This window comes from Rhipicephalus microplus, unplaced genomic scaffold (assembly GCF_043290135.1).
Source record: "Rhipicephalus microplus isolate Deutch F79 unplaced genomic scaffold, USDA_Rmic scaffold_14, whole genome shotgun sequence".
NCBI lineage: Eukaryota > Metazoa > Arthropoda > Arachnida > Ixodida > Ixodidae > Rhipicephalus > Rhipicephalus microplus.
The window spans coordinates 27,696,586-27,708,317 of NW_027464587.1; the positions used below are offsets into that span (position 1 = coordinate 27,696,586).

Genomic DNA, 11,732 nt, shown 5'->3' on the forward strand with positions numbered 1-11,732 from the left:
TCCTTACCAGTCGAGAATCGTTGCATTTGCTAAGCGTACTCGCTTCGCCGGGGGGCAGCCATGTTGATTTTCATAAGGAGGAACGCGTTTCTCCGGGGATGAAGGAGCAACGTTTCTCTATTTAAAGACGAACATTGGGGACATCGCCGTTCCTCCCTAAATGGAGAGAACGTCACTCCATTTTTGTAAGAGTGTAGAGGAGAAGGCGGGGAACAGCTGGATCGGGCGCATCTGGCTGGCATTGTTCATCCTCAACTGTCCTGTGCATCAACTGTCCTTAACTGTCCTATCGGAAAACGAAGGCAAGAATGCCTTAACAGAAAATTCGCTCAGTGCAATATTCATACCCTTATGATTAGCTCGATTGTTATTGCGGATTTCAGTTATAGTGCTACTTTGAAATGCACAAAAAATGGTCAGTTGTAACTGGATGAGCCCATGATCACTAAAGCCGTCAAGGTACGGCACATCACCTATCGAATCAGAATTATTTTAAAAAAACGAGGTCTAAAATATTATCACGGGTTCGCTGAATAATTAATTGAAAAAAATGCACTATAACAAGAGTTACCCATGAGTTCGGTAGCACTGCGCAAGACGATGACAACTTAGACCAATCTACTTGAGGAAAGTAAAAATCTCCAACCAGGTATATGGTGTCGGAGGGGTATTTTCGGCTGGCCGAAGTAGTGGAACTCTGAAGTTCGTGAATAAACAATTAATTGCAATGCGGTGTGCGGTAGCAGACAGTATCTTCGTCGTTGATGAAGAACAGGCGGCCCAAACCATTTCTATGCAAGAGTAGGTATCCACCAGAAACGACGCCAATTCTTTCATTGAGCGCAGTAAGAACACTGGCAACTTTTTGAGCTGTGCGGCCAAAATTTCTTTCGGGGGGTGGCACCTTTATTTTGGGAGGGGCACCCCCATAAGATGGCCATTTTCACTCTCTATGCTATGGCGAAAAAAAAATCCGGAGGGGGGGGGGGCATGTGCCTGGTGTGCCACCCCCTGGCTACACCCCCGGTCTTTTCTATATTGGATGCGAGGCCCTCCACTGGAGAAGCGGGCGCTGCAGTCGTTGTGACGTAGAGGGTTGGATCACGTGATCTCAATCTGCTCTGGCAAGCGAAGCGCACGGTTGAATGCGTCGGTTTTAAACGCGATTTCTAGGCTTTTCTGCCTTTGAAAAGCGTTCTTTAGCGCAGGCTTCACGTGAACCGACACCGAGAGAGTACACATTGTGGGAGAGTGCAGTCAAACTCACCGGCGGCATGATACTCTACTGCTCCGTGCCACAGTGCTCTACGTACGCGAGGGAGCCAGGCGTGCGCTTTCACTTTTACCCCAAAGTAAAACAACTACTCAACGCATGGCTTGTAAAGCTTCGAATGGGCAAGGAACCATGCATGCTCCTACGCACGTGTTTGCAGCAAGCACTTCCGCGAAGAAGACTTTGTGTACGGAGTGGGAGCGCGAATGTTCGTTGAGTAGTAGACGACGTGCGACGGTCTTCCACGTACTACAGTGTTCGACGAGTGATACGTGATACACAATGCTTGACCGCATGGCGGCTAGTTCTATTTACGCCACTGGTGAGCAGTAGGTGATCGCCGAAGGACGGAATGCGGGCACAATGCATCAGAAGGACTCGCACTTTCGTGCGATACAGAAATGCTAGCTCGGAGTCCCCAGTGCTTACCGGTGGCGCAAGAAGTATCGCGTTTCAATCGCTGTGCACTTTTCATTGGCCGTAAACCACAAGCATAACATGTTTCTTCCGCGGCAGGGTGGAAAAAGCGCTGCCTTGAAGCCGGAGCTGTGCCGTCGAAAAATTTACCGGTGCGCCCGTTAGATCGTCCGCGTACTGAGCGTCGGCAAACCCGGGAACAACAGAGTGGTTAGTAATTTTTTATTTTTTAATTATTCAGCTACGTGGTGCCACGCTTGTCAAAGAGTGTACTTATGCTCGTAGGGTGTGCACACCGCTTCGATGCTTCGAATGAGTACTTGGCATTATTTCTGTGGTTCTGTTCGAGCATGCTTACTGATGCGCTGCCAACAATGAGTTGGCAAAGTAAGTGACAGAATTCAAATGGGGGGGGGGGGGTGGGATTGAGGAACAGAAACAGCTGACCCGCTCGACGCGTACATCATCGTCAAGGGGACATCGCTGTGGTATGTCGCCCAACAAGGCGGCCTGTTTTCCCATTCTTTCGTCGATGACAAACATCGTACGCTCAGTCGGCGGCGAGTAAAGCGCCTGACCTTGGCATGCGCGTCATTCATTTATTTGGTAAAAAGCAATTTCTAATAGGAAACTGCATTAAAGCTCGTGAATTAGTAGTCAAGCATAAGTGCGAAGATTTGTGTTTATTTCAGCTTTTCATCTGTAATTATTGCATCGTGTGTACTTCGGTAACAGTGTTTACAATGGAATATTGACCGCTCCAGGAAGATGCACAAGTGTGATCATATTAAAATTAATTGTTATATTTTTCAATACATAGTGTTTAGGGTGCTACGTGCCAAGTCAAAAGTGTGGGCATTTCTTAGGTCAGCATGGTTTTGAGTCACTTGTGTAGACGCGGTTAGCATCTGTGAGCATCCTGCATCGTACGCATAGGGCAGTTTTCACTTCCTAGGTCTGAAATGCTGTTAACAAGAGAAGAATGCAGTGAAATTTATTCTTATTGACCACATTTAATTCTGAGACAAAGATTTGCTACAGACTGTGGTACTGTGGTTACTTCTGTAAGCTTTTATGTTAAGGAGACAGGGTGTGGGAACACGGACACAAGGGAGAAGGCAAGACCCCAAAAATGCCTTACTATAAGACATCACAGACACCAAGGGCGTTTATGGTGTATTGACTTCTCTCTTGTGTACGGGTTCGCATGCCCTGTCTCTTTAGCATGGATTCTAACCAAAGAGCTCAACTCTCTGTTATTCTAGACTTTTGTAAGTTGTTCACTGTTTCTATGAAACAATTGAACATCACCGTATGCCCTCAAAATCAAAGCTTTTATAGTCCTGCTTGGTGATGCTAATAAACGAGTTTTGATTTTCAGTTTGTATAAACCGCGTTCTTGACAGGACGTTTCAGGTGCACATATTTGACTGAGCTGAGGCAGGAGCAGCGTGTGCCTCTTGTTTTAGCATACTTGGTCCCACATAAATGTATTACGGTTTGCAGAAAGCATAAATGACAAGTAAGTTGTGAACAAACAAAATTGAGGTACTTTATTTATTGCCCAACGCACTTAGTAGCAAGATGAAACAATGCTCCTCAGACTTCAAAACTTGCAGATCTGAAGAAAACTTTTATTACCATGCATGGTCATAAATATATATCTTCTTGGATTATTTGCATATATTTTAATGCGCAGTGCCGATGTACACATTGCCTTGCGACTGAGTTAATTACTGCATAATAGCTTTACTGTAGGCACAAAACCATTGCAACGGCTTTAAACAGCGGTATCCTGCAAAGCACATTATCACTGAGTGCTTGACTTGAGTGATATTATGCAAGAGCTAGTGGGTTAAGCGTATAAATATTGAGATACTCAAAAACAGTGCAGACAGCAGGACTACAGTGTTGTCTTCTCATAGTCCTGTTGTATGTGCTGCTCGTTCAATTTGTCGAGATATAATGCACATTATATTCAGTGGAAGCAGATTGCAAAAGTATTGTGGAGGGCAATGTTCGTGAGTATTGAAAGTAACAACTTGTAATTTAACACATATCATAGGAAATAACTCATAATAAATTCAGCTTAGTCTTCTGCGGTGTCTTGAAGCTGAAGTGTATCACATACAATTTTGTAAACAAGTTTGCATATTTTTAATGTGAACTTTCAAACATGCAAGATCTCCGATGCGGCAGTTACATTTGTGTGAAAAGTTAAAGCGGCTGCAAGTAAATAATGACATGAAAGACGCATTCTTAAAGCACACTGTTGCAGTGCTTGCAGCAAGTAGTGACCGCATAAGCCAGAATGGTCTGTGTGAAATTGCGAAAGCTTGTGAAATGTCGCAGCAACCTAAGGTAGGTGGAGTAAACAACACAACTTAAAGTGTGATATTTTTGCTTGTGTGGTTGTCCTTTTTATTTGGGGACATTTATAATGTAGCTTGACACGAGTACTGAAAAAAATTGGACGCATCTTTCTTTTAGTTGCAGCAGACGTGCCGTTGGTGACGGTACATCCCACCCCCAAGCCCCCTGCAGATATTCTAGACGTCCAGGCACAACCATCTGAATGTGAGATTCACCAGGGCTTTGGCACATCCGCCTTCAGCAACCACCAAGATGTTAACAATGAAGATGGCCTGGAAGGTTAGTTTGATGGTCCTATTGCTACCTGACTCATGTTCAATTTTTCGCACAACACAGTTTTAACAATTTTGTGCTTCAGATCTTCCTGCTGCAGCGCTTGCCTTCAGAAGAGAAATTGGAATTCAAGTTAACACCCTTGATGCTGCGAGACATCAAGCACTCAGCATAGCGCAAGTAAAAACACAAAAAGACCTAAGTGTAATCACCGGTCCTTCATGCTACCAGCTATTTTATAATATTTGTGATGTGTACACTAACAGCCGTATGCTTATGCAGGCAAAAAGCTTTTGCCTATGCAACGAAGATGTAGTGCTGATGACTATCATGAAGCTCCACCACAACGTGCCATTTTCACTAATTGGGGTACTTTTTGGCATTCATCGCACTACAGCAGCAGATGTATCCAAAGCAACAATTGCAACACTAGCAGAAATACTGCAAACAGCAGTATTCTGGCCAACAAAGAGGCGGTTGTCGACTACCTCACCGTTCATTTTAAGGAATACCCAAATGTGCGTGCAGTTTTGGACTGCCCGGAAATCCCGCTGCAAAGACAAAAGAATCTGGAGTCACAGCTACTCACGTACAGCTGGTACAAGGGTACCTATACAGCCAAGGTTTTAGTCTGTGAAACACCTGGAGGCCATATTAGCTTTCTGAGCAAGGCATATGGTGGAAGGGCGTCGGATTCCTTTATTACAAAGGAAAGTAAAATTCTTGAGAAGTTTTTTGCCTTCTATAGATAGTGTAATGGTTGACAAGGGCTTTCTGATCGATGAACTCAGCCTTCAGCACCATGTAACCATGGTTAGCCCTCCATTTTTACGCAAAAAGAAACAGCTTACACAACGTGAAGCTCAACAAAACCAGAGCATTGCAGCTGCCCGCGTTCATGGGGAGCGCGCCATTCAGCGTATGAAAGTGTTCAAAGTTCTGTCGAGAAGCCTTGGCACTGAGCTTTTCCCGTACATTTATGATATTTTAACCGTCATTGCAGGAATTGTCAATTTGTCGAAACCGATTTTCAGTGCTGAGAAGTTCTTGTATGAGTGAAATAGCTTTGTGACATGCCTAAAAGGGGCATTGCATCCCCATAAGTGTCAGGGTGCTACCAGTTCACTTGAAAGGCCAGTAATGCAGCAACATGTTATGCATGCACCGAGAACAGTTTCAGTGTGTTTTGCATTGCTTCTCAACCATGCCCATTATGCTTCAGAAGAGCTATAGCTGAGATATGATTTTTCCTGCTTGACCTTTTATGGCGAGTTTTTGTCTGTATTTCTCGTTTTTCAGTATTGTTTATACGAATATACTTCACATGTAACTTTGATGATTGATTGATTAATTTTTTGTGTTTAACGTCCCAAAACCACCATATGATTATGAGAGACGCCGTAGTGGAGGGCTCCGGTAATTTCGACCACCTGGGGTTCTTTAACGTGCACCCAAATCCACATGTAACTTTGAATATCTGCTTTGATTCGATGTGCATACTTTTTTTCTTTTTTATCTTTGTTATGCTCGGGTGTTTTTCTTTCACCCTTTGCTGATTTTTTTAGACATATACATGTACTCAGTAATATGAATTACCGAGACAGTATTAACGAACACTGGAGCAAACTGGGTATACTAAACACACACATCTTGAAAACCTTGCGGTTGGCTCTTGAGACACATCATTTGCTTAAGATGACACTACCTTTTCACTCACTTAACACGAGCCTCAAAAATATCAGCCATGTACATTTCGCCATGTTAGCTACAGGAATAACAAAATCAGGAGAAACTATGGTTCACAAGCGTTACACTATCATATTACAACACCCTTGAACGACAACACAAAGGTATAGAAGGAATAATAAGAAATTACAAATCAGTAAAAACAAAGCACCAAATAAGTCAACTACTTCTTTCATAGTTTTTTTCTGTGCATATTGCATGCGATTTGTGTTCAGTGATTTTCGTCCTCAACAATGATATGTTTGATTTTATATTTACTTATATGTACTCAAAATTGTACCTGAACCATTACTTCTTTTATGTAAGTTTTCAGTCACTTCCTTGTTTTCAGTGCTTGTGTGCAAACTGTTGTTGTTTCAAGTGGGAGGGCCTCGTCAGGTGTAAATCCCATTTGTCTTCTCCTTCTGAAGTGTAACATTCTGCACTTGAATAAAATCAATTCAGTTCAATACTTATTTCACTGTTTGCTGATTTGTGTTTTCTTACCAGCATTACCTATAATACTTTGCTTCTCATGTTTTTCAAAGTTGGCATTATTGCATTAGGTTTCTCTTGTGACTAACAAAAGTTATTCGTCTCACATTTTATAGAACTCTCATTTACTAGGCATTATTGCATTTGTTTTCTAATAATATTAGTTTTCGGGGTTTGACATGCCCAAGCCATATCACCAGGAGGCACGTTGTAGTGGAGGACTCTGGATATTTCAACTGCCCGGGGTTCTTTAACGTGCACTGACATAGCCGGGGCGGTGGTTATGAAGCATTTGTACTCTCTTTGTCATTGTAACATATGTTTTCAAGTACTGATTCATCATTTGTAACCTTGCTTCCTTGCCCCGCCGTGGTGGTCTAGTGGCTAAGGTACTCGGCTGCTGACCCGCAGGTCGCGGGTTCAAATCCCGGCAGCGGCGGCTGCATTTTCGATGGAGGCGGAAATGTTGTAGGCCCGTGTGCTCAGATTTGGGTGCACGTTAAAGAACCCCAGGTGGTCTAAATTTCCGGAGCCCTCCACTACGGTGTCTCTCATAATCATATGGAAGTTTTGGGACGTTAAACTCCACAAATCAATCAACCTTGCTTCCTTACCCACAACAATCAAATTCTGAAAAGGACGCAATGCAAAAGTATTTATTTACATAGAGAGCTGCACATTAAAAACACTGATAGACATAACTGTAGTCCGCAATTTAGCACCCCTGAATGCAGTGTGGCATCACGAAATTCAACTCCATTATTGGGCAGCTCTCTCAAGTACTTACACAGATGGGCGACATTAAAAACACCAAAGAGTTAGAAACACCAGTACAGCATCCGTCGCAGAGCGCAGTGTGGCACAAGAAAACAAACACCATGATTTTATTATGAAACCTCACATCCTCTATTGCACTCTTTATGTTATCTAGTTGGCCTTACAAACTATAGTGTTATAAGATGTGCATGTGGCTCAAACAACACCTATTAGGCATCTTGTAATGTTTTACTGTGCTATATGTGGCAAAACATAAGATTTTAAGAAGTGCACGGCCATTTATACAACCGAATTGCAAAAGACTTCATCAAGATCAAAAGAAAATAAAAAGAAGTGTTCAGCGTCTTGAAACACAAAAAAGTCGCTCCTGTGAACTTTTGCAAGCACCATTTGAATTTGAACTTGGCAGAAATACTTGCTGGTTTTCTTAAGGTACACATTTTCATCCTTGGACATGGCGATCTCCTTCTGTTTGAATTTCTCTAGGGTTATTGGACATTTAACCTCTAGAGTCCGCTGCGGGCAGCAATCGCAAGTGACTAGCCCATCTGGGGATGCGCCAATACAGGGGTGCTCCTTTGATATGAAGACTTGTATGCGACCCAATGGCTGTGTAGACCTCTTTTGCTGTCTTTTCTAGTAAAATACCTCGTGACATTGCACAAGTTTGAACATTGTGCTCTTTCATTATAGACTTCAAAAGAGGCCGCACGTCATGAGGCCCCAATTTTGTCCTTAATGTGTGCACCCTTGTGTAAACGGAATATGCAATGGAGGCTGTCACCATCCCTCTTCTGCACAGCATCCAGTGCAGTGAATATGCTTGTTGTGTGGTTATGGAAGTGACTTGTATGTTTCAGTCTGTGAATGTATGCTGAATGTAACTGTACATGTCATCTGCTGACTTGGCTCCAGTTGCCACTGCTTGTGCAACTGCTTCAGTGAGTGTTGATGGTCGTGTAACAGGTGTGCTTTGCTGCTCCACAATTGCGTTACTGTTCTCCTGTCGAGTGGTTGCTGCGAATGCTGGAGACCTGCACGTTCCCTCCGACTTATCTCGCCTTACTACTAGAGGAGATGTTCTTGGTTCACCAGCATTGTTTCCTGTCAAACAAAAAGAGTCATCGTGACATCTTTGAGAACCGTTTGTGGACAAAAACGATTAGATGAATAAAATGAAGAGGTTAGTCTCTTTATATCTTATTTCTTCAATACACACATCATTATTCCTCTTTTGAGGAATTATGATGCCTTGGCAAAAACGTGGTTGCTTGAAGACTGCATAAATCCAAGTAATCATGCAATAATCATCACCATCACAAACAGCTACGAGCTTCATCGTATGCATGCATACTGCCTTCACTGTGGCGCAGTGCCGAGCACACATGAGGCAATCCATGGAGCAGCCTCTAGTGGATGTTTTCTTCAGGTATTCTGACTTCTTTCCTCGGCTGAAAAAAGAGAGATGAATATGTGTTTATCTAAGTTTATATGCATATTTCTCAAAAATGATGTGTCCTTGCCATTGTTTTAGGCCGTCATGTGGAATGGTGTTTATACTCTTCATTTTTATTTGTTACAGTTTACATGTGCTGCAACAAGGAACTTGACGGAGCACTGATAATCAAGCCATTTCTTCATTTAACGTATTAAATGACCAAAACTGCCTAGTGATTTATTGCATGCAAAGTGCAGATATTGCCACTCTTTGCTAGCACTGCAACTATGGTTCTCCATTTCTTAGGCAATATTTCACTATTAAATTAGTCACTAACCTTTTTCGAGCATCGCAACTCTGCAATCAACCTTGGTTTATACTTATTTCTTGCATCTGTCAGCTGTTCTTTACCCTATTGATGAGGCATATCAGTAAAAGAAAGGACGTCAAATGTTTCTGTCACATGAATGTGCAGTAGTAGTGCTATCATGTGCTTACACTTGTGCTGCCTATATGAAGAAAAAGCAGTAATAAATTGCAAAGACTTTACTACGAGTACTGTTCTGAATGAATATAAAGGGGCAGTGGCGTAGCCAAAGGGGGGAGGGAACCCCACCCCCCAAAATTTTCAATTTTGCTTGCATATATATACACGCACACATACAAATTCACGCACGAACATACATAAAGTATGGTTGAAACCCCCGCGCCTGAAGAATATTTCTGGCTACGCCCCTGTAAAGGTCTCAATATCCCTTGATTGCAAATATTTTATTGGCGATAACTTACCCTTACCCTGCTTTGCAAGAGCGTGGTGCTGCTGTCACCTGTCTTTCTTTTACTTTAATTTCCAGCTCGGGAGGGTCCTTGTTTACAGATGATGTCTGCAGAATCAGCCCAGCCAGTGTCACTTCTTTACGTTCTTTTACGCTGCAGGCGACAACGTGGCCAGCTTCAAATCCCGATTCAACTTCTTGTAGCAGACGCGAAATGTCGTACTGCTTGTCGATGAAGCTGTAAATGCTGGACACTGGTATTTTCACTGAAACATAAAATAGCAATTAGACCACGGGAAACTACACCTTGCAGCACGTTAGTGCATTCGAATGCGCAAAGTAATTCAGCCGACTTGTACACGGTGCATTTGTTATCGCAATCGATCCCAATCGGCACCGTATTTTTATATCGCGATTGGCCCCTATGTGTAAGCTGGGGAAAGGAGTCAATCCTCGAGAATTTTCACAATGTGGCTCGATGGTGATCGAAAATGCACCATGTGACAACCGTAGAAGCTTCAAGCAATAAAAAGCAAAAGCTTAATATCCAAATCGGGCTGCAGACAAACTTCTGTCTACGTAGAGTGTTATCTAGCAACAACTCTGAATGAAGCGTGCGCGTGCACTTGGCTCTCGATCGTGCGTTTGCCTCTAATCATATGAGAAAGATTGCGGCTGCCTGCAGCTGTAAGCGTGTTTGGTTGCCTCACATCAAGCGGATAAACCACATGCGTCGTGCTTTATAAAACTATGTGCAATAAACACGAGCGTAAATTTGCGCATGCCATTTCTCTGTCGAGTCAACCGCGGCACACGTTTAGATACACACCGACAATGAATGAAGTTACACGCTGGACGCATTTCTTGCAGCAAAATATGTCTGCCGGAAGCACACCCTAAAGCCCATATATGATGGTGTCATGCAAGGTTCTTTTTGATGTTCAGTAATAAGAGCTCCCTAAGGTTTAAACCTACGATTGATTGATTGATTGATTTGTGGGGTTTAACGTCCCAAAACCACCATATGATTATGAGAGCGCCGTAGTGGAGGGCTCCGGAAATTTCGACCACCTGGGGTTCTTTAACGTGCACCCAAATCTGAGTACACGGGCCTACACAATTTCCGCCTCCATCGGAAATGCAGCCACCACAGCTTGGATTTGACCCCACGACCTGCGGGTCAGCAGCTGAGTACCTTAGCCACTAGACCACCGTGGCGGGGCGGTTTAAACCTACGAGAGACTTAACGAAGGAACAAGGTCGTTTTTACCAAAACTCAAACAAAAAGTTTAATTAAAAAGTAAAAAGACGAAAATTCCCCATAAAACAAAACAACTAATAAACTGTTAACTGGACACGGCAAAATTCATCTATCAACACTCAAAAAAGAAGTTCAAAGTGTTCAATTGAATCTAACGTCCGAATGGGGCTGAACGGTGAAGTAGGGCAAGATATCTGTTCGGTCTCACTCACACGCTGAATTCCGGTGACGATGAGCAAACCGGAACGCGATGATTCCGGCTTCAGGACGCGGGCAGGACGGGGATGAAGGAACGCTTGCTACTGACGATACGTCGAGAAACCAGAAGCGGAAAGTGGTGGCTCTGGCTTTAGGAGTGTGGACCCATCGGTGACGAGAGAACGCAGGCTGGTGGCGACGCGTCAGGAAACCAGGGTCAACCTGACCAAGCAGCTAGGCGCACAGCTCGGGCCCGTAGCCCGACGGCTGTTGCTCGCCTATTGGAACCAAAGTCCGCAGGTCCTGGGTAGAAAGAAGTTCAGGACCGGATGGCCACGGTCCTCTTGAGCGGGAACACGACGACAGGAGGTTCCGGCCGGTTAAGGTCCTGCAGGCTCGGGTCCGACGCCCGACGGCCCATCTTCAGTGCCCGGTCCGGTGACGACCTTCCGCTTGCCTGGTCTTCTTCGAACTCTCCTTGATCTGCTCTGCTAAGGCTTCTGCTTCTGCTCTGGCCCACTTGTTTCGTCCCGATTGGAGATTCTGTACTTTCATGGTCTCCAGCCATTGGGCCTTGAAATCTCCGTCGTCGGACCTCATTGAACCAAAATTTTCACGTCCACACGTACCGCAACCGAGCGTTATTTTCATCTTCTTCTGGCTGATGGAGTGCGCACTTCTTAAACGCGCACAAACACATCACAGATGGTAACCTTCAAGTCGACA

General features: G+C 43.9%; 1 pseudogene; it reads left to right on the plus strand.

Moving 5' to 3' along the window:
• Positions 1 to 4,220: 4,220 nt before the first annotated feature.
• Positions 4,221 to 6,374, plus strand: LOC119181213 (uncharacterized; annotated as a pseudogene).
• The last annotated feature ends 5,358 nt before the right edge of the window (positions 6,375 to 11,732 follow it).